At 39.3% G+C, this 21,659-nt stretch overlaps 1 protein-coding gene across 3 annotated transcripts in view; it reads right to left on the reverse strand.

Moving 5' to 3' along the window:
• The window catches only part of LOC109420802 (ubiquitin carboxyl-terminal hydrolase 47), a 74,298-nt gene that overhangs the window by 27,359 nt on the left and 25,280 nt on the right, over positions 1 to 21,659 (reverse strand). Inside the window, exon 1 of one of the 3 annotated variants that reach the window (XM_062852322.1) lies at positions 17,834 to 17,964. The exons of 1 other annotated variant lie outside the window; for it this stretch is intronic. The gene's annotated coding sequence lies outside the window, so the exon portion shown is untranslated. Of the gene's footprint in view, positions 1 to 246; positions 749 to 17,833; positions 17,965 to 21,659 lie in introns of those variants that run through there. One more of the 3 variants, XM_062852321.1, reaches the window with a different exon arrangement.

A 21,659-nucleotide genomic window follows, 5' to 3' on the forward strand; every position in this document is an offset into this window, starting at 1 on the left:
TTTTAAAAATAGTATGATTAACTGCAACGTCAAAACATTTGCTCCGTTTTGACACAATTTACACCACAAGCAAACAAACCAAATTCCTCTTTCATCGAAAAGCGAATCGGTTCTACTCAATTTACAAAAATATATCGCCTGGCCCCAATTGAGCTCCCATTACTCGTAATGTCACATGAACTGAATGGTTTCCTTCAAAGAGACCTCCCCGTGAATATCCCCTAAAAAGCCGAAATCTGTACGCACCATCATGAGGCTGGTTGTGGAGCACGAACTCCCCAGCGGCAACAGTAAAAATCTGCGATCAGTCCGGATGTGGTCTCAGATCTATGACGTAACCTGGGTAGATATCAGCGATCTTCAGGCAGACAAACAGAACGGGAACGCGATTCCCCCAAGTGGCGTCTAAAATAAACACATCGACGACACGATCACGCGTCGGCGGCCTCAAGAAGCGTGAAGAAAATGTGCGATATATCAAGAACCGCACACAATTAGCACAGATTTTCGACGATCGCTTCAAAATTGCACTTTTCGTTGTACAAGAAGATAGGGAAAAATATGATCTTCACATACACACGCACACCCGCGGACGCACGAGATTCTTTTTTTTTTTGCGTTTTACGCGCTTGTGATCGCGATACAGATAGGATGAGCTTTCGAATTCACAGTCTGGGACGATCGTCGTGGCTCTCAATAACGTTGGGCCCTTTTGCACGCACGCACGATTTTCGGCAAACTGCGCTGCACGACACGATTCGCTCAGTTTGGCTACGGATACCCAGAGCCGGAGAGGAAACCACGAGCCAAAGGAAGTGATGTCTCGAATAGTGCGATTTTTGTGTGTCAATAATATGTGTTGAACGTCTAAACGGAGTCCATAGAAGAAATTGTAGTGCAAACCTTGGAGAAATAGGGTAGCGAACCACTTGGGCAGCGGCCGGTATTTTGGGCACTCTTCGCTATAACTCAGTCAATTCCAAACCAATTGACTTGAAATTTTGTACACGGCTAGATACTATACGTATCTCATCGCGTTCCAAAAAATGTGTCAATTGCTTCAGAATTGGCTGAGTTATAGCAGAAAAGTGCCCAAAATAGGACCCCTGCCGAGATGGTTCCACTTGCCTACCTGGCGCGATCCCCTTTGAAACTGTTTGTTGAGACACTTAAAAACTTTTCTTATGACTCCTTCAAATGTTTCCTTGTAGAACCGTAGGGTTGTTTGATTTCTGGGTAAACTCCTTGACAAGTCCAGAAACGAATTGTTGGTTCACTTCTCTATTGATGGAGCCTTTGTATGGCTAAGAAATAATAATAGTACAGCACCCCAGAAAACCTATCTGTGAATGTCGGCTAGTAAAAATAAAATAACAAATAGTAGACCCTTCAAACCTAATAGTGTAATAGCTAAAGAAATCATTGAATATGAATACTTGACGAATACCAGACAGAATGATGAATTTCCTTGATTTTTTCTTGGAGGATAATTTAATCTGTGAAAGATTCTGTAGCAAAACTTAAACAGTTTAAACAGGATTAATTGTGAGGACTACTGAATCTCGTGTTGAGATTTATGGAATACATAATACTTTAAAAAAACTTATTTACAAATTTCTAGCGAAATCCTTCAGATGACAAATAAATATGTTGAAAAATATAACATCATCTACAACAGCAGCACTATTAGATGCCCAACTGTGCAACGGCAAAAATTTTCTCGAGGAAAAAGGGAAATCCGAACAGAACATGAGAGCACAATTACAAAATTTTCGGGCCCATGTTGCTCGACGGCATCATCGTCGTCGTTGCACTAGTTCGAACGAGAGCGAAAAATCTTTTTCCTTTCTATTTCTGATTCGGCACCGTATAGTAACAGATCTAACAGGCTACCAATGTGGCCTCAACGAACGCAAACATTCATAATTGAAAATTATTACAAACACAGTCAGATTTTGGTGGGCGCAAAGAAAATGCACGAATCACAAATTACTCAATGAACGAAGTAATAATATTATGATACACCATATACAGTATGGGCCAAAGAACTGTGCAAAATATATTCACAGTTTTAATATTCCTAAAATGTCATTTTTTACATGCTCTTGTTCAATAAATTTTGTGTGAATTCTAAGGCATCTTGCCAAAAACTATCTCGTTGATATTTTTTTAGCAAAATTGACTGAATTTCAGTAGAAGAAAGAAATACCAATTTCAAACACAGAGCTCGGAAGCCCAACCTTTGGCATGGTCTTGCTTTAAAGCGACGCGTTCGACCCTCAACTAATAAACTATTGACTGCCAAAATGCTGCTCATATTTCATGACTAAACTCACAGGCACCAACCAAACACACCCATCACATCCGCATCTAATAATTCATTGAGAGAAATAGTCGCCAAATTGCACGTGTTCTCATTGACAGGTTGCTCTCTGCAGTGAAACCCGTAAAAGCTGACTCTTGATTCTTACTCCTACAACGCATGCAAATAGATAGAATCCAAACAAACCGTAACCCTTTCGTTGGCTACACTTGCTGCTGCTGCTGCAAGCAAATTCATGTCAAAAATAGAACCACGGCCGTGCCGGCAGCGTCGCGTCGTCGCCGTCGACACCGCCACAAAACTGGCACAAATTGGGTGCAAAACAACACTTACAGCTTGGTCACATCCTAAACGAATAAATATGTCGTATCCATATCAACATTTGCGCCAGTGTAGTAGTTTTCAAACTACGGCCCACAAATCAATGTTCCAATTAGGCGTTTTTAATGTGACACTCGTGTTAAGTTTGTATGATGACAAATTCCATACTCCTCATGCTGTTTATCCCATTTTTTGCTTCGATATAAATAACATTTTTCGTCATCTAAAATCGATTTAAACATTTAAAACTACCAGGTGTTTTTTTTATTTCGCAATTTTATTTTTATTTTTGAACATCCCTTATTTTTTTATACTTTATATAAGGCTATTTGGGATGCCAATTTGAATTTCTTAAGGCGAAACCATTTTGAGATTTTATGATTTTTATTGAAATAGGGGAGCGATTATGTATTTTCGGCAGTTTTGTTCTCTTCGTAATGGTTGGTTTTTTGAAACCTGTTGAACTCTGAGTTAGCCTCAAATCTTTCCAAACCAAGCTTAATTATATGGCCAAATTTCAGGCAATTTGGCCAACAAAACCCCACCAAGACGAAGATTTAAGGTTTAAAATATGGTAATTGTTGCAATTCAATACAAAAAAATAATGACATCTGAAAAAAAAATGTACATACTCTGGGTATTCTGCTTAGAGGGTCTCTCCATTGTGGCTTCGTGGTCGTGAAGCTAGTGTCACCAAGCATTTAGTCGCAACGTGCTAGGAGCGCGGGTTCGATTCCCGCCGCAGCTGTCAGGAAAAGTTTTCGGCTGCGCCACTGGGCGTTGCATGCTAGTCCGTTGTCTAGTGTCGTGCTTCCTTCAAAGAGTAAATAGCTCACTGGAAGTACTAAACGTGGCCGTGTCTTTGTTTGTTTAAATGTCAGTACAGTTAACATCTGTTTGACATTAATGAAAAATTGATCGAGTCAAACCAGATGTTTGAGCATTGGTTTGTTTTTGATCAAATATTTGACCCTAGCCTAAGGAAGCTAAATGAGCTTGTTTCCGGACAAATATTCGGACCAGGCTTTTGTCAGATATGCTCTCCATTCGCTAAGCCCCCCACCCTATCGATCGGCTGAAACGAAACTGTCAGCATGCTGATTCGTATGCAGAAGAGCCTGGGTTTAATTCCTGGCCCGTTCCTTCTACTTTTTATCTTTCTATGTATATAATTTCTTGCTACTTTCTACATATACATCTCATGTATATTCACATGTTCATAGCCATCGCTAGAATAGAAACTGGTTGAAAAGTACGTTTCCCTTCCTACCAAAAACTTTCACAGCACGGTGTCAATTTATGAGATAATGCTGAGGAGTTAGGGATGACACACAAATTATGTCACGCAAAAATCGACCTTTTTCATCCCCCCTCCCCCCTATGTCACACTTTTTGTATGGGACCTCAATATTATGTGTAAGGGTCGTCACGCTCATTACAACTCCCCCTCCCCCCTAAAAACGTGACGTAATTTGTGTACGGCCCCTAATCAAGCGAACTGTGCCGTACATCTTCAGAATAATAAAACACACAATTCTATCGGCGCAGTCCGAGACCATATTGACCCAGGTCTTTATGGCGCTTTTTGCCGTGGCATAACGTCCGAACATGCAGATACGCCACAAAGTCAAAGGAAAGAAGGCACATTGGATATTATGACGCATCCAAACTTTTGGACGTTGTTTCGCAAAAAAAACGCAACTTAACGACCGGCACAGTATGGCCTCGGACGTTGTGATCCGACCCCAATTCTATCACCTTACGCCTGGCATCCACATACCAATATGTAAACCACTGACAACCATATCCCACCAACACACCGACATTCGCATGAATTTGTGCAGACGCAGAGGTATATTCGGTCTGATGTGGATACAAACGATTTCAATCCTCATTTCCTCCCTCATCCCCACATTGACCTGCAACCTGACGTGGCAGGCACCATTGTTGCATAGACTATAAGATTACCAACGCTCACACACTGAAGATGCCTGCTAGTATCCGGAAGATATCTTATTGGTTGCTTGTGTGAGTGTGACTGGTCTGGCGATACTGGAGTAGCATCTACGGGCGGTCAAGCAAGCTTAGAAAGAGCAAGCTAAGCTTATAATCCGGCTGATTTATAGATATATTTTTAAGTAACGAAAAGTAGGAAAATGACATTTATTCGGCTACACACGGAAAAAAAATCCATTCCCAAGACCATGAATATGACTCATAGTTTCCCGATATTTTTATGATTTTATGTTATAAATATACACCATGATTAAATTTTATTATCTTATGATTGATTTCACCATAACGCTATGCACCCGTTATTGTTTTGGCTTTCGACGACCAAAAATGGAAAATATAATCATGAAGCTATGATTTAATAAGCTGGGATCATGAGTAGCATTCATGAAGCCAAGAATAATTTTCATAAACCTGGATGCACATCCTGATGCTTTACCACCAGATTTTTTTTTTTTTTTTTATTATAAAACGTTTATTGGTCGTGAAAGTTATAAAATAATTAGCTTGATAATTGAATTAAACTTCACATGAGAGATAGAAATCTAAAGCATTTACATCTATCCTTTCGTTAGCATTAACAAAATTAATGTAGGAGATGAACAATTTTAGAGTGTAGATTCTCGCTGCGTAGGGAATCCCATAGAGAGTGGGTTTTAGTAGGTCTCCGATGAGTAGCTCTCGTCTACCAGGTGCGATCGCTGCGAAACGTCGTTGAAGGTATCTCCATGCCTGCGCGACCCTTGGGCACTCACTGAACTTGTGCTCAATTGTCTCAACAGCTTGGTTACAGTGTGTGCAAACATCGCTATCCGCTCGTCCAATTGTGTGGTATAGTTTCCGATGGTTGCCTTTTTCGTTGATTATCATGTAGATGGTACTCTTTTGCTGGGAAGACAGACGATTGGAAGCAATGTTTCTCCAAATTCTGGCCCATCGGTAGTTTGGGTACACTCTCTCCACTCTCGGTTGGTCGGTTTGTTCCGTGAGGAAGCGATGAAACACTTCGGTGGAAGGATTTTGCAGCAGGTGCGCAGGTACGCTCTCCAGTTGTTGTCGAATCAATTTCACGTCAGGTAGATCGGCGGGGCATGGGGGCTGGCTACCGATCGCTGGGAACAGCAGGGACTTGTAGAAGGGAGTGGCATCAATCTCAAGAAGACAACGGTTCAGTAGCAGCGCTTTGGATTTGAGACTGGGGAGTTGTAGCTTTATTCCTCCTTTTTCTCGAGAACGAGCGAGTTGATACATTGGGATTCTTTCTGGGACCCCCCTCCACAGGAAGTTACCCATGGTTTTAGTTAACTTTGCTATGTGTACTGCTGCGGGTGGGAGTACCGAGGAGAGGTACCAGACTTTAGAAGTGGCAAACGTGTTTAGAAGAAAAACCTTCTCATGGAGCGGGAGAGAACGAATCGAGTGCAGCCAGACTATGTGGGAGAACTTATTAACCATTGCGTCCCAGTTTAGCTTGACCATCAAGCGAATGGAGTTGGCGAAAATGATACCGAGAATTTTGGCGGTGTTAACTGTTCGCAGCCACGAGACGTTGAGAGTATTTGGTCCGCTGGTGTCGCCGATGTCCACTGCAAGTGTTTTCTCTAGGTTGAGTTTTGCACCAGCTACTCTCCCGAAACGAGAGAATAAAGAATTCGTGTCGATGATACTTTGAGTGCTTGTTGAGATAATGCTAATGTCATCGGCATACGCGACGACAAGGTTGTTTCCACGAACGTTTTCCAAATTGCGGACGAGTGGCTGGAGATAGATAGCGAACAAGAGACTGGAGATTGGATCGCCTTGCCGAACACTCCGTTCGATCGGAAAGGCAGCTGATAGGTGGCCGTTAACGAGTAACCGAGATGACGAGAGGCTAGATATGCGAGCGAGGAGGCTAACGAAATTCCGATTAATACCGAGTGAGCACATGGTCCGATGGAGGAAACTGTGACGGACCCGATCATAAGCGTGCTCTAGATCAAAACTGATCAATTTGCCTCTCTGTTTTTGTCGGATCATCTGTGCCACCCGATCCTTGATAGAGAGGGTAGCTTGGAAGATGTTGTTCGGTGGATTAGCGCATTTCTGAGCATTGCTCAAAATGCGATGCGGGCGAATGACGTTCTCGAGGCGGGTTTTGAGAATGCGTGAGAACAATTTATAATCACTGTTCAAGAGAGAAATCGGCCTGTACGATCGCACGGTTTCGTCACCTCCTTTTTTCTTAACGAGCACGATTGTCCCGTTTACGAATTCCCGGGGGAAACGTTCGGCTAGCGCTTCGTTCAACACTAAGTTGAGCTCTCGGTGGATGATGTCGTATGTTCTCAGGTAGAACTCGTTTGGTATTCCGTCGCTCCCTGGGGATTTTCTCCGCGCTGCAGCTCGTATAGCTGAGAATATTTCGGCCGAACTGATGTTCTCCATGCACGTTTCGTTTGTTCTGTCATTTTCAGGAACGACTCGATCACACTCGAACGCATTGTCGATCGTCTGAGGTTCTTCTCCTTCCCCTTCAGAGTACAGCTGTTGGTAATATTCGTGGAGATGACGTTCAATCGATTCGGACGTGTCGTAGCTCTCGTTTTGTTCGCCACGAATATGGGTGATGATGGTTCGTTTCTTCCTTCGTTCGCCTATGTGAAAAACCGACAGAGCTTCGCCGGGAACGTATGGCTCGTTGATCCGGACAAAAGTGTGCGTGAATTCTCGCTGAAGTGCAAGCATTCTTCCCTTAACCTGGTTGATAACGGCAAGTGCGGTCGCATCTTGTTGATAACGCTCGTAGGCTTGTTGGAGCTCTGTGTATAAACGTTGAAACTCGCGATGGAAGACATCGTGGACGATCTTCGCCTTGCGTCTGAAGAAAGCTTTGATTTTTGGTTTTGTGTAATCGATCCACCACTTCATCCAGGACGAGTAGTTTCTTTTCTGGCGCGTCCAAAATTGCCATTGGACTCGAAATTCCTCCAAGTTTTCATGAGTTAGGAGGTGTGGGCGGAGGCTCCAGAAGCCGCGGCCCGGTTCTCTACCGAGGTTGGGCAGGCACATTCGCATAGTGACCGCTTTGTGGTCAGAAAAACAACATACGTGTGTGTTGATAGTTCTCAGCTGTCTGCATTGGTTGAGGCTGACGTAAATACGATCAAGCCTAGCCGATGAGTTATGCGAGATGTATGTTGGGCCTTCAGTTCGCGGGTGTAGTTTTTCCCAGACATCTACGAGTTGGAGTTGTTGTATGGTTCGCTGAAGTGTTGGGCTGTGATTATTTCCTGATGCATCGCATGCTCGTACTACACAATTAAAGTCCCCAGCCAAAATCACGTTGGGTGTATTGTGTCGGAGATAATACGCAAGAGTGTGGTTAAAAAACCGTTCTCTCTCCGGTCTGAGATTTGTTCCGCTGGGAGCGTAACAGTTACATAGGGTAACGTTGTTTATCCGGAGCGCGATTAGACGGCCGTCAAGACTTTTTTCAACGTGGGAGAACGCGATGTGTTGTTTCAATGCTATGGCTGTACCCCTTCTTGAGTGGTCGACATTGCACACAACGTTGAAGCCTGGTATCGTCAATTGGTCGTTCTCGACCTCCTGGAGAAAAACGATGTCGAGAGCATGGGTTCGCACAAACGTGCGGAGTGCGTTAATCTTTGTTTCGTTTGTGATTGTGTTGATGTTAATAGTGGCAATGTTGTAACTGATCAGATCCATTTCTATGCTGTGGTGTTTGATTTGACGTCGTTCTCGTGGCGCATTTTCTTGCTTCGCAGTCGGCGACTGTTGTTGGATGACGTTGAACCGTCTGACTCATGTTCATCGGCTCGTTGCACGCTGTGATCTTCCATCGTTGGTTGAGATGCTGACCTTGCTAGTGGAGGAAAGTCAGACTCTGCACGGAATGGCACTGTTGGGGGAACGAGGAACGCCGGAGGCGGCATTGCTTGTTGTTGTTGCAGAGTTGAGCTTGGGAAACTCCTCGTTGACGAGGCCGATGAACTGCGTTTGTGAGGGTGATCGGTTTCGGCTGTATGCGCGTCTCTGTGGAGTGGAGTGTTGGTTGTTCTTTTGGCTGTAGGTTTTGGTGGGTTGGACTGTTTCGCCACGTTGGCATACGAAATTTTGTCCGCATGCAGCTTTTGGAGCAGTAGCTTCTTGTTTTGTATGCAACTGACTCCGTTGTGGGCGAGCTCGTTGCAATGCCGGCACGTATGCAGCTGCCCGGTGTACGAAACGCACGTGGTTTCGCCATCAATGGTTATGACGGATGGTATGTTTTTTTTTACTACCATGCGAACCACACGAATGCCGGTTGGAATATCGCCAAAGGCGAACTTGGAATCCCAAGACAGCTCCCTAATCGAGAGGATATCACCGTATTGAAGCATGTACGCACGAATGACATCGTCATTCACGTCCTCCGATAGGTCGTGGAGCTTAACATCCACCCCACCGTCTTCCATCCACAGGCGAATCGGATACATTTTTTTGTCGACCTCCATCTCGTGTTTCCCATCGTGTTCGCGAACAATACGTTCGGCTACATCCAAACTGCTCGCTTTAACGAAGGCACAACCATGATATCTACTGCACTGCAGACGTTGCACATCCTCGCGTTTCAAGCCGAGCACGGTACCCACGAAGTGGTGAAGTTCCTCGTATGAGGGTTTCTTGGGGATAGCCGCATAATCTATACGGAAAGTATTTTCGCGACGCTGCATTTCGAGGACACACGAAAGCACTGCGGCGACGATTTGACACGCTGTCTTGAACGCGCCGGGTTATAAGTTTACGACCGAAAACGTTTTCAATAGTATAGCACGTAGTAGACTCCCGATGTCAAGCGAAAGTAGAAACACGTGCGCTTGACTCGAAAGCTGAGCGCGAACTAGATTCATAAAATTATGGTTTGGTGAGGTAGAACCATGCATAGAATTCATGGAATCAAAAAATACTTTTATGATTCCGTCGTCGTCGGACCTATATGCTTCTCAGTCAAATTCATAAAATCATGGTTGAGGAAGATGGAACCATGCATAGAATTCATGGAATTAAGAATTACTTTTATGATTCCGTCGTCGTCGGACCTCAATGTTTCTCAGTCAAATTCATAAAATCATGGTTGAGGAAGATGGAACCATGCATAGAATTCATGGAATTAAGAATTACTTTTATGATTCCGTCGTCGTCGGTCCCAAATGCTTTTAATTAGATTAATAAAACGATGCAAGCTAAAATCATAAGAAAATAAAATACGTGATATCAGAGCCCATTTCTATGATTTTGGGACCTATCCATCATCCTTTTTTTCTATGAGCAAGCAGCACTTTTTAGTTGGCCTCTTGTTAGTGAAGATACGTAATGTTCAAATATAAAAGAGAACAACAATGATCGAAGTCACCGGATAATCATATTCAGCTGGTTTACTATTTTTGTCTTTGGCTACTACATCCAACAGGCTAAGGATGCCCTCCAAACCACATCAATTGTTCACTAGTTCACATCACTTGCTGAGTCTCCGAAGTCGTCGAACGATGGATAAACCGGAAAAATAGCGAGAATTACCGAAAATTAGCGCGCGCGATTCCCACTTTGCTTCACCTTCCGTACATATATTGTCGGGCCGCCACCAAAGCGGACTTCGCACAATCAAGTTGCGACGCGACCCAACTCGCGACGTTTTTTTATCATGTCAAAGGTAGTGCGCATACTTCCCGTTGTTGTCAGCAACACAGCGCACTAGATGCGAAATAGTTGCGACACTTGTGGACCAAGAAAATGGCAATTTTTGATTGAATGTCGGTCTGGATTCCAACCGGATAGACAATACTCGGAACTACGACGGATGGCACAACGAAAACGCGAACTGGGCACTGTTTACTTTTTGTGCGTTTACTTTTTAGTCAATCAACTCCCAACAAACTGCCGAATCTTACGGGCGCACTGTTTCGATGTTCCATTTCCTCATATATGCACATTTATTACTCTAACCAACTAAAAACTTTGCAAAAATAGCAGGTTCAACTTTTTCCACATGTCTGTGCTGGACGACCGCATATAAAATAATTGCATATGGCAGATAAGTGTAACGCTAGGAAGCGACCATGAATATAATTTATGAAAATGCTTGTTTCTATTCATATTTCTGGTCAACTCATTCATGATATTATGAATTTTAATTATGATATTATGAGTTGGCAGACATCATAAGAACATGATTTTTTATTCATGATTAGGGGAATGGATTTTTTTCCGTGCATAGTCGAATAAAGAGCTAACCATGCTTATAGGAATAACATCTTATGATGGAGCTGTTCTGAAGCCAGTTTTGGTAATTTTTCACCAAATGTAGAGCCTTCCGTACTCTAGGTTCTTCCTGTTTAATTTATTTTTGTCGTCAATCATATTTTGTAGACCGCATACATATTATCTTAAGCACTTCTTTTTACACCTTTTGATGATTTTTCAACTGTATGAAATTATAACTTCCAGAGTAGTGAATGAATCTTCACATTTTTTTTCTTTTTGATAACGATGAGTATGTACGTTGGGATCCCAGGCAAATAAATCCCAGATTATATAGCGCGAAAACACATTACGACTTTCCTTTATCATTATTTCCCCGAGCAAATCTCGACGTTCAATCTCAGTTTCAGCTGCCCAATATTTTATTGTGTACAGTTCAATTCAATTTACAATGGGGATTTCCAGATAAGTTCATACACTGCCATTTAAATCCTTATACTTCTAATACCAATAAAAATTATCAATTAAATGAACAGCTTAAAATAACAGCATTTTCAATAGTTGGATCAATTCATTATTATTGAAATAATTAATGTAATAAATATTTTTGATTCTCTGAAGTTAGCCAATGCCTTTTATAACAGTGTAATGCCGTAGGGGGTGGCCAAAATGTTTGGGATAGGCAACTTTTTTTCTCTCACAAAAAAGTTCAACATGTTGTAACTTTTCAGAGTGCATCAAATATTCTCAAATTTTGACTGTTTGTCAACCTATTATACAGGGTGTTAGGTTCCTGAGTGCAAACTTTTTAAAGGGTGATAGAGGACCATAAATGGTGAAAAAAATTGTTCTACGCATATGGTCAAATCTCAACCGTTACGTAGTTATTGAACTCCCCATGTTTTTGACTCTTATTGCCTTAACTGGCTATAGCTTGAAAATGGTCAAACTTTTCGCAGTTTTTTACCCTTATTCGAAAGATTATTGAATTTTCTATCAAATGGCATTTTTGAACCGATTGGTTCAGTTAAATAATTAAGTTTTCTAGAGCAAATAGCTCAAAAGTAGTGTGTTTCAATTTGTTTTTGTCAATTATCTTCGAAAACTGCGTAATAATTTGAAATTCTTTCTTTGGCAAAGTTTTGGCCCCTGTTCCACTCTACAATTAGTTCTTTGACATCAAGCTTCTATCTTTTATCGTCGCATTTTAGATCATACATTTGCAATCGTCATGGTAAGCACTTTTTTGCGCATTGTGCCGCACATTTAAATCAAAATTGCAAGAAGTTAGAAGTTTTGCGTCAAAGAACGAATTGTAGAGTGAAACAGGGACCACAACTTTGCCAAAGAAAGAATTTTAAATTATTACGCGTTTTTCAAAGATAATTGACAAAAACCAATTAAAACACACTACTTATGAGCTATTTGATCTAGAAAACTTAGTTATTTAACTGAACCAATCGGGCCAAAGATGCCATTTGATAGAAAATTCAATAATCTTTCGAATAAGGGTAAAAAAATTGCGAAAAGTTTGACCATTTTAAAGTTATAGCCACATAAGGCAATAAGCGTCAAAAACATGGGGAATTCAATAACTACGTAACGGTTGAGATTTGACCATATGCGTAGAACAACTTTTTCTACCATTTATGGTCCTCTATCACCCTTTAAAAAGTTTGCACTCATGAACCTAACAACCTGTATGTGCATCATTGGTACAAATTTGAGCTCGATTGGCTAATCTTTCGTGAAGTTATAACCGTTCTGGTAAAACACTATTTTTTAGATTACTAATTTTTGAGCTGCCATATCTCGGAGACTAGTGAACCGAATAGAATGAAATGTTTACCGTTTATCAACAGTATATTGATGCTTGAAAATCATTTAAAACATGGGTACTTTTTAAACGTTGAAAAAAGTTATAATGGATTGACACTTTTTGGATCTTTTTCGATAAAATGCATTTTTTTTTTTTTACATCAATATCATAAAATTTTATTTTTGATATCCAAAGATTTTCTACTTCTGTTCATAAGATATCTATAAAAAGATATATTAGAGCCTATTTGGATTAAAGGAAGAACACATTTAGTAATTTTTGTGCAGTATAGTAAATTTGACTCATTTTCCTCTAAATGGGTGAAAATGTCAAACCATCATAACTTTTTTCAACGTTTAAAAAGTACCCATGTTTTCAATGATTTTCAAGCATAAATATATTGTTTATAATCGCTCAAAATTTCATTCAAATCGGTTCACTGGTCTCCGAGATATGACAGTTCAAAAATTGATAGTCTAAAAAATAGTGTTTTACCAGATCGATTATAACTTCGCGAAAGATTAACCAATCGAGCTCAAATTTGTACCACTGATGTAGGTTGATAAACAGTCAAAATTTGAGAATATTCGATGCACTCTATGAAAAGTTACACCATGTTGAACTTTTTTGAGAGAAAAAAAAGTTGCCTATCCCAAACATTTTGGCCATCCCCTGTAACTGCAATCAAAATTTCAGGGTTATTTAGAAAACCACTGCGGTCGTTTGTATGGGAAAACTTGGCCAAATGTATGCAGAAATTTTAAGTTTTCGAATTTTGCCGCTAGGTGGCGCTATAAGCGTTCAATAATCAAACCCTTTGGTATTATTTTAGGTGACTATATGCCAAACAACTTTGTCGAAAACCGCAAAGTGATCCAACATCTGTGAAAAAAGTTATACCCTAGGCAAAGTGAGGCAAAGTATTGAGATTTCATTATTGATATTACATATTCCTTTACATGTATTGGAAAAACCACAATAAAGTTTATCCTCACTTTACCTAGGGTTACTTTGGACTATATCATATATGATTTCAATAAATATATGCGTTTTAGATGGTTCTGTGCTACCTTAAGTATTATGAACAGTATGATATAGTAATATAGACAGTCTTAAAAAAGGACCAAGATCTCGATTGAAACAATTCCGTGCATTACAATGTTTTTTTTTTGTGAAACCACAGAAAATTTTCGACGTTCTTTTAGTGTTTCAATATTATTCAGCATACATTTAGCTTCGTAAGCTGGTACATCAGTCCAACCTAAACTTACACCTACATTAGAATGGGTCAACAAAGTCGATGTTTTGGAACAAAGCTTTTTCGATTCCTTTTGGCCTCCAAAACAACTGCAAAATTTGGGAGCGATTGTTCGAATCTCCGTATTCCGCATTGCGGTTGAAATTTATTCATTTATTTGTTTATGTTTCACATTCATCTGACACAACACAGGTCTTAATGAATAACTATAAAACTAAAACACATATAAAATATTTTACCGTGTACACAAATCACATAAAAATCCTAACGCCTTTGAGACAAATTAAACCGAAAACTATCATTGGACATATTAAAATCAAAAAGGTCGAAAACTACATTCAAAGATGAGCACATATATCTTATCGGATCAAGTTCACCGTACAGCCCATTGCGCGCGCTTAGCTGGAGGAAAACACGTTGTCTGAGTTTTTTTTTTCAGGGGCATACATATTGATTTGCTCTAAGATTAAAGGCGAGCCAATTTCTCCCATCAACAAATCACTTTTCCATGTTTTACGATAGTGACCCCAAACTTTTGGCCGATACATCATTTTGAAGGGTGACCCCAAACTTTTGGTCGATGACATGAAGAGTTAATTTACTTAATAACTTTTTTCTACATTTTTTAGCTAAGTTCTGTAAAAAGCAGTTGAAAGCTAATAGAAAATTGGTTATACATATAATCGCTCTCTTCTTTAAATTTGGTCGACCCAATTTCCAGCGACACTGCCGTAAGTTTTAATTTATTTTTTAAATCATGTTCAAAGTTTCTTTGACTTATTATCTTTTGAATAAGACCTAGGGTTTTGAAATCGGACGCAAATTGGCGAAGATATGGGCCTAAAAATATGACATGTTTTTGAGGGGATGACCCCAAACTTTTGATCGGGAGTGTACATTCGAGTAACTAATTAGTTGTCAGTGGTGAATATGAAACTCATCTAGTGTCACCACTGATTGTGGCAACTTGCTGTATGGTGGCGCTAGTATAGTTAACGCTAAAAACATTTCAGTGCTTACACTGCTTTTGAGAGAAAATTTGTTCTAGCTTGGATGCCTATCCTCTGCGCCTTTTCTGGCACCCACCCACCCTTTCGTAACAATAACACTAGTTTACAAAATAAAACGAAAGTCGTGAACTTGTGTCAACGACCAAATTTTTTTGAGCACCATTTAGCACTGATTTGGAAACCGTGCCTCAAAAAATTTTAAGTAGAACAGTTTTTGAGTTTTATGTCAATATCGAGTTTTACAACTTTTTAAAATATGAAATTTACTAAAATTCAAATATGTTGCGTTTTGTTCAACCAATTTTTAATCTTTTTCCATAAATTAAAAGCTAACTATAATACCATTCGATCATCTCAAGGCAGGTTTTGTGTCAGATTGATGAATTTGAAGACATTGGCGAGTTTTCGGGACAATATCCTTAAATTTTAGCAAAATTTCCAAAAATATGTGAAGAAATGTGTTTTTTTTTTCAATAAGAAAAAAAAACAATTTAAAAATTCTTTCTCAACGTTTTCTTGACATATCATATGTAGGCGAGTTACAGTAAAAAATTCAGCTCAATCGGAGCATTGATAACGGAGAATGAGATGTGTGAAGTGAGCGACTTTGCTTAAAAATAGAACAAAAATCGATTTCAAATCATCAGCCTTGTATGGAAAGTCGAAAAAAATTCCGCTCTACTGTATTTTTTTCCTTCTCGTTTTCGATCTCAGGGCATGATCATTAGCTTGCTGAGTTCAAAAATGCTGTAAAACAGTGTAATGTGTGTATGACTAGAAAAAAATGCTCGAGCTGAAACGCCAAGAAGGACACCCACTAATCTCCTCGAGCGATATGATAATTGTAAACAAGCCCTTACTTATAAACGACTTATTGCCATACATGAGAACAGGGACGAGGAATAAACTTACAAAATTTAAAAAAAAACTCCGATTTCTATCGAAAATTTAAGTAGCCGATGGCCCGGTTAGCTCAGTAGGAACAGCTTTTATGGTGTCATGATGCATCACTAAGCTTTCAAACGAATCATTGACTTTTTGCTTTTCAATGATTGTTTCCCTCGTGTTTTTGAAGTGATAAAAACTGTCAATTCTACAGAAATTCAGCAGAAAAAGTATCATCGTAATTACTGCGTGTGAGCATATAGGATGATACTTTTTCATAGGAATACTCGCTTAGGCGGCAGAGAATAATCACTTTGAAATGTTGGGCCCCATATCCAACATGGCTGCCGATGCTGATGACGCCGTAAAAAGCCTTATGAATACAGGTTTGTAGCATTGTAGCAATCTGTAAAGGTGCCATTAGACTGCTTGTCATTATGCCAAATATTTGCCATAGGGCACTGCATGAAATTCTCTCCTTCTCTTTCACTCTTACAGAAATTTTGTAAACAACAAGGCCAAGAAATGTCCAAATCCCATACAGAATCGAAACAATGCAGTGCCCTATTGAAGTCCGACATTTATTCAAGGTTGCTATGATTCACGTTGTGTTGGTCATTTGTTGGGCTCTCTAATTTCATTTTGACTTTCTTTCGCCCCCCCCCCCCTTCCAAAAATTTTTGGTTGGATTTTGCATTTTGAGTTGGCATATAAAAAAATATCAAAATTACGGGTCTTGCTCAAAATGTTTCAATAAATCAGATGAGTTTTTAATATTTTTCAAAATTAAATGCTTTATTATTTTTATCATTTTTATCCCCCTCGACCAGCCCAAGAGCGGTGACACAAAAAGTGAAATAAATATTTGGCATTTGGTATAAGGCCGTATGGCATAAAGTCACTTGGCATAAAGACATTTGGCATAACAGTCATCTGGCATGATGGACACTTGACATAATAAAGAAAGGTACATTTCGATTACACCGAATGTCCATTATGCCAAATGACCGTTATTCCAAATGTCTTTATGTCAAGTGACCTTATGCCAAATGTCCCGCTTCCGATTTATTGATTATTTTTCACAGTCACACGTCCATAAGAAACCCCGTACAAAGAAACAGTGCGACCTGGCTCAATCACCTTCGTAGCTGCGAAGTTAGTTAGATTGAGAACCACCTACTGATTCAAATGAATAACCCGAGTAAAAAATGATTGCATAAGCGTGAGATCGAGACGCACATGTTCGTTTACGACTTGCGCAACTGTATGGTATTTCAGAAACGCAGTAATATTGTAACGCAATTGCAATTCAGCGTTCTAGATGTACTTTGTAGGTTTTTAACTTAGGTAAGGTACACCGGGGCAAGTTGAAACGCGAAGTTTTGAAATAGATTTCAGTACAATTTGGAAATTTTTCCTACGCTAAAAGATTGTTTGAATCAAAAAGTATGTGTTAAGGCAATGAAATTGTTTATCATCATTAGAAAACATCATGTTAACCCGCTGTTCCATCTTGCCCCACCCGTTTCAACTTGCCCCGGTGTACCTTATCAAACCTAACCAACTCATGACATAGTTCCATATAACCGGGGCGATCAACGCACATGTATTTAGCAAGAGCAACAGCGGGTCATCTCTTAAAGATCTTCTTTGAGTTTTGCCTTAATTTTCCCGGACAATGGTCGATAGGTTAGGAACGCTCATAGATCACTATATGTGCTGTGAAGCAGAAAAATAGATTCTTGTGCGTGACTGCTTAGTGAAGTCAACAACACAAAATCAATATGAAATGTAGTGCTATACATTTGCTCTGGCGTTATAAACCAATTATTTGGGCCTAACATTAATGTAAAAGTTACGACTGGCTGTGATAGGATTAGCGATTAGCGAAATTTGTGGAAACATTAGCAGAAGCATATGGGCGTTACAGATTTTCTCGCCGATTTGTAATATTGGCTTACCGTGCACTCGGATTTCCCTGTAGAGAGCGAGACCATCGGTGCATGCATCTACGCCTTTACCTGACGCATCAGAGAGAGAATCGGACGAAATTTATCATCGCATCGGGAAACGGAACAAGTTGTTTATTTGTCTAGCAAGCAGATAGAATGCCGGTCAGGTGAGTGAATGTGTACGAAGGCGCCAGCCGCCATCGACCGGTGCTAGTAGCTAGCGGAGTACTTCGCGCCGTACAGCAGCAGAGGGCAACATTTTAATTAATATGTAAAATACCTTGCGTTCCGGGTTGGGTGCGCGAAAAAAGACGTCAACAGAAGTCGTGCAGTGCAGTGGTGACTTCGCATCGCCGGTCGAGCGCAGCACCAGCGTCGGTCAATGTGCGAGAGATTCGACGACTGACTGACTGTTGGCACAATTTTAGAACGCGACGACTTGCTCTATAGAGTAGGTACGTACCAAATGGTACGAATGCCACTTCCTACTCGGCGGCTTACGCAGTCATTGGCAGAGTAAACATTCGCGTGTGGGAAGCAGCGAAAGAGGAAAATTCAATCGTGATGGAAAACCACTTTTAGAAGTATGATTCTAGAGCGGTGATTTTTGTAGGGTGAGATCGATGATTGTGAGTCGCAGTCACGTGGAAATAAACAATAATGAAAATGCCTACACAAATGCATGACAATAGTGCCACGTTGTATGATCATTTTATTGAATTCGTATGGTTGCCACAATAAAATGTATTTCAATGTATTGGAAAACTAAGTAGTATTATATTGGGAAATGCTTCAGTTTAGCAATTCAGAAAAACCCTGCGAGATATACGAAGGTATTCGCACACTTTATTGAATTTGAATTAGAGTAATAGACATCTTTTCTTATTTTGCCACTTTACAATAGAGGGAATTAGTCGTTATGTGATATCATATGCTTATAGTGGGTAACTCTCGCTGAGACCGGCGCACTATTTACACTTTGTCTTCAAAAATGTTTAAGGTTGCGATTTTCTGAAAGTCCTAGCTAAAAAAGTAAGGAAATTGCATTTGGTTACCCCTCGATTTTGGTCAAATGGTGGCTGATTTAAGCCGTTATAACTCGAAAGTTTCTTCAAAAACCACCTCAAAACGAATTGTTGATGAAAAGAGGAAAGATAGAGCTACTATTTACAATAATAAAAAGTTGGGCCAGCCATATTGATTTTTGCCGCCATCTTGGATTTTTATACCAAAACATTTTTATCGCCATGATGGCAACCACCGATTTTCAAAATTTTTGCATCAATTGAAAGCTGAGACATTTATAGATAATATATCGCTAAATGCATTTTCCTTACTTTTTTAGCAAGGACTTTCAGAAAATCGCCACCTTCAATATTTTTGAAGACAAGGTGTAAATAGTGGGTCGGTCTCAGCGAGAATTAGAAAACATGATTTTGCTATACTGCACGACTCAACGTGCGATTTCCCTTAAGCTTTATAGTTCATTTATTACTGTTTGACAGTCAAAATTTTTCTGCACAGATAGCTAAAAGATCCAAAACATCGTAAAATTATGAAATTATAATCAATTTATTTAGTTTCCTTCGTGTTTTTTTCTGGCGCTAAGAATATGTTGTTTTGAAAGATTTATTTTAATACACAAATAATTAAAACAATGCTCTTAAAGGCCAGATTATAATTATAAGCCGCCAAAAACAATCGGGAGTTCTATCTAAAATTTCTATAGTTGTATGAAAATAAATGTATGCATATTTACTCTCATTCATTTAGGTCGTGGTATTGACAATGAATACTCGTACACTTAATTTTCAGTTTATTCAATAATAGCGCAAGTATTGTTCAACTAACGAGCATCCATCATCAAGAAAACGACGAACCGACCACCTTCCCATCCCATAGAAGTTGTTGTCTGTTTTTCTGATCCCAACATTCAGAACACGACATTGACTGTCCTCTTCGTTAGTTCAGTCTGAAGCGCTCATTTCCCGAAAGATTGACGCCTATTTCGGTCAATATCCATACAGTTTGAGAAAAACGCCTCCTTGCAGTAGGGCGGCAAAAAAAAAGAGATTAATGACCAAGCTTTGCGTGTTGATGAGAAGACACAACGCTGTTACGCTTTTGGATGGTGTTATAAATACTTTCCGAGGTATTTCTTCTTTCCGAATCGTCTCGGAATGGCGACACAATAAAATAAGGATGGATGGCGTTTGAGCAATTAAATATCTCGATTTAAAGTCACTAGGCCAGTATTGCAACTTGTAGCACAAACATGAAGCGAAAACATCGATTCCAACGTAAAAGAAGCCAACTCCAAAGTCGAAAAAGAGGGTTTAAAAATAAAATTACTCGCATCAGCTGCTGTAGATTTCTGGAAGACATGGCAAACACCTGTTGTCAATTAAAAGTACTATCCCACGGAAGATCGGTTTGTGGAGAGGAATAAAAGGTGACCTTTGGATTAGCGTAGTTTTTGGCCGGCAAGGTACTCGGGTATTGCAATCTGGGGTAACATTGGCAATATTTCTCGATCTTTTTCATTGTTTCGCCTATACAAGCAAAATTTGTTAGCAGCTTGAAACAAACACTTTGAAACTTTGGAACTTATTTTATAAAAATATTCTTATTTATGATTTTGTTGATTTAGTGCACAGTGTTCGTTTGTATTAAAAATGCCTTTACTTACTAAATTCAGGCTTGCGATATGCTTTTCATGTTACTATAATTGTTTTTGTTTATAAACCCTCCTTGTACATTAGTGTCATTTTTTACCCAAACCGTATACCTACACTACATCAGCGAGCTTTTTCCAATATGATACATTATAAAGGTTTAAGTGGATAAAGTGGAATTTTATAATACAGGGTAATCGGACAAAATTTTCACTTTCCAAAAAATGTTCAACTAGTCGTAACTTATCGAAAAGTGCAAGTGTGAAAGTTGATCAATTAGTTGTTTATCAGTGGTCAAATCCGAAAAAAAAAGATCGGGCTATTCTGCACAAAGTTATAAAGATTCTAGGAGAAGGTATGATTATCCAATAGCTAACTTTGAGCTGTTATATCTCCGGATTCACTGAACCAAATACAATGAAATTTTGACCATTTATGACTTATATGATGAGCTCTGAAAAACGTTCTTCTACTTAACTTAAAATTAATAACAAGAGAAAAAGTTAAAGAGTTTTCATTTATTCTATGATTTTTTAGTAAATTGCGTCATTTTTATCCCATTAGTTTTTCAATTTATTTTCGGCTATGTTGTTTACTTTCCTTCAAAACATAATTACGTAAAACGGGGTATCTTTGATAATGCGGGCAATATTGATAGTGCGGCAGGCATTGTATAGTTTATCTTATAACTATGATTCCTTGAACCAGTTAAGAAAAAGTTCATCTTAAACGTATTTTCATTAAAACCTAGTAAATACAACTTTTTGAACAAAACATAAGAATTTTTGTCATTCGTCAACCCCTTCAAACAATCTGCTATACGACTTCGTTACAACTATTTTTCAATGAATAAACGCTTATTCACGATAGATTCATCATAGTAGATTCCAAATCTGGCCTTGAATCTCTTAACGAATTGTGTTATTACGAAATGGAAGCAATTTTGTAAATTGAGGCATGAATCTCCATACATCGATAAACTCCTAAAAGTATGCAATGCCCTTGTTATATAATGTGGATAAATCTGTGTTATTCAAAATTTGTTGATAAAACATTAAAAAACAACCCAAAATAAGAGAACTCACCATGAATAACATGAAATCATATGTTGATGTGCCGTTAAACATATGTTTTACAAAGATAATGATTTTTTATAGATA

This window comes from Aedes albopictus, chromosome 2 (genome assembly GCF_035046485.1).
Source record: "Aedes albopictus strain Foshan chromosome 2, AalbF5, whole genome shotgun sequence".
Taxonomy (NCBI): Eukaryota; Metazoa; Arthropoda; class Insecta; order Diptera; family Culicidae; genus Aedes; species Aedes albopictus.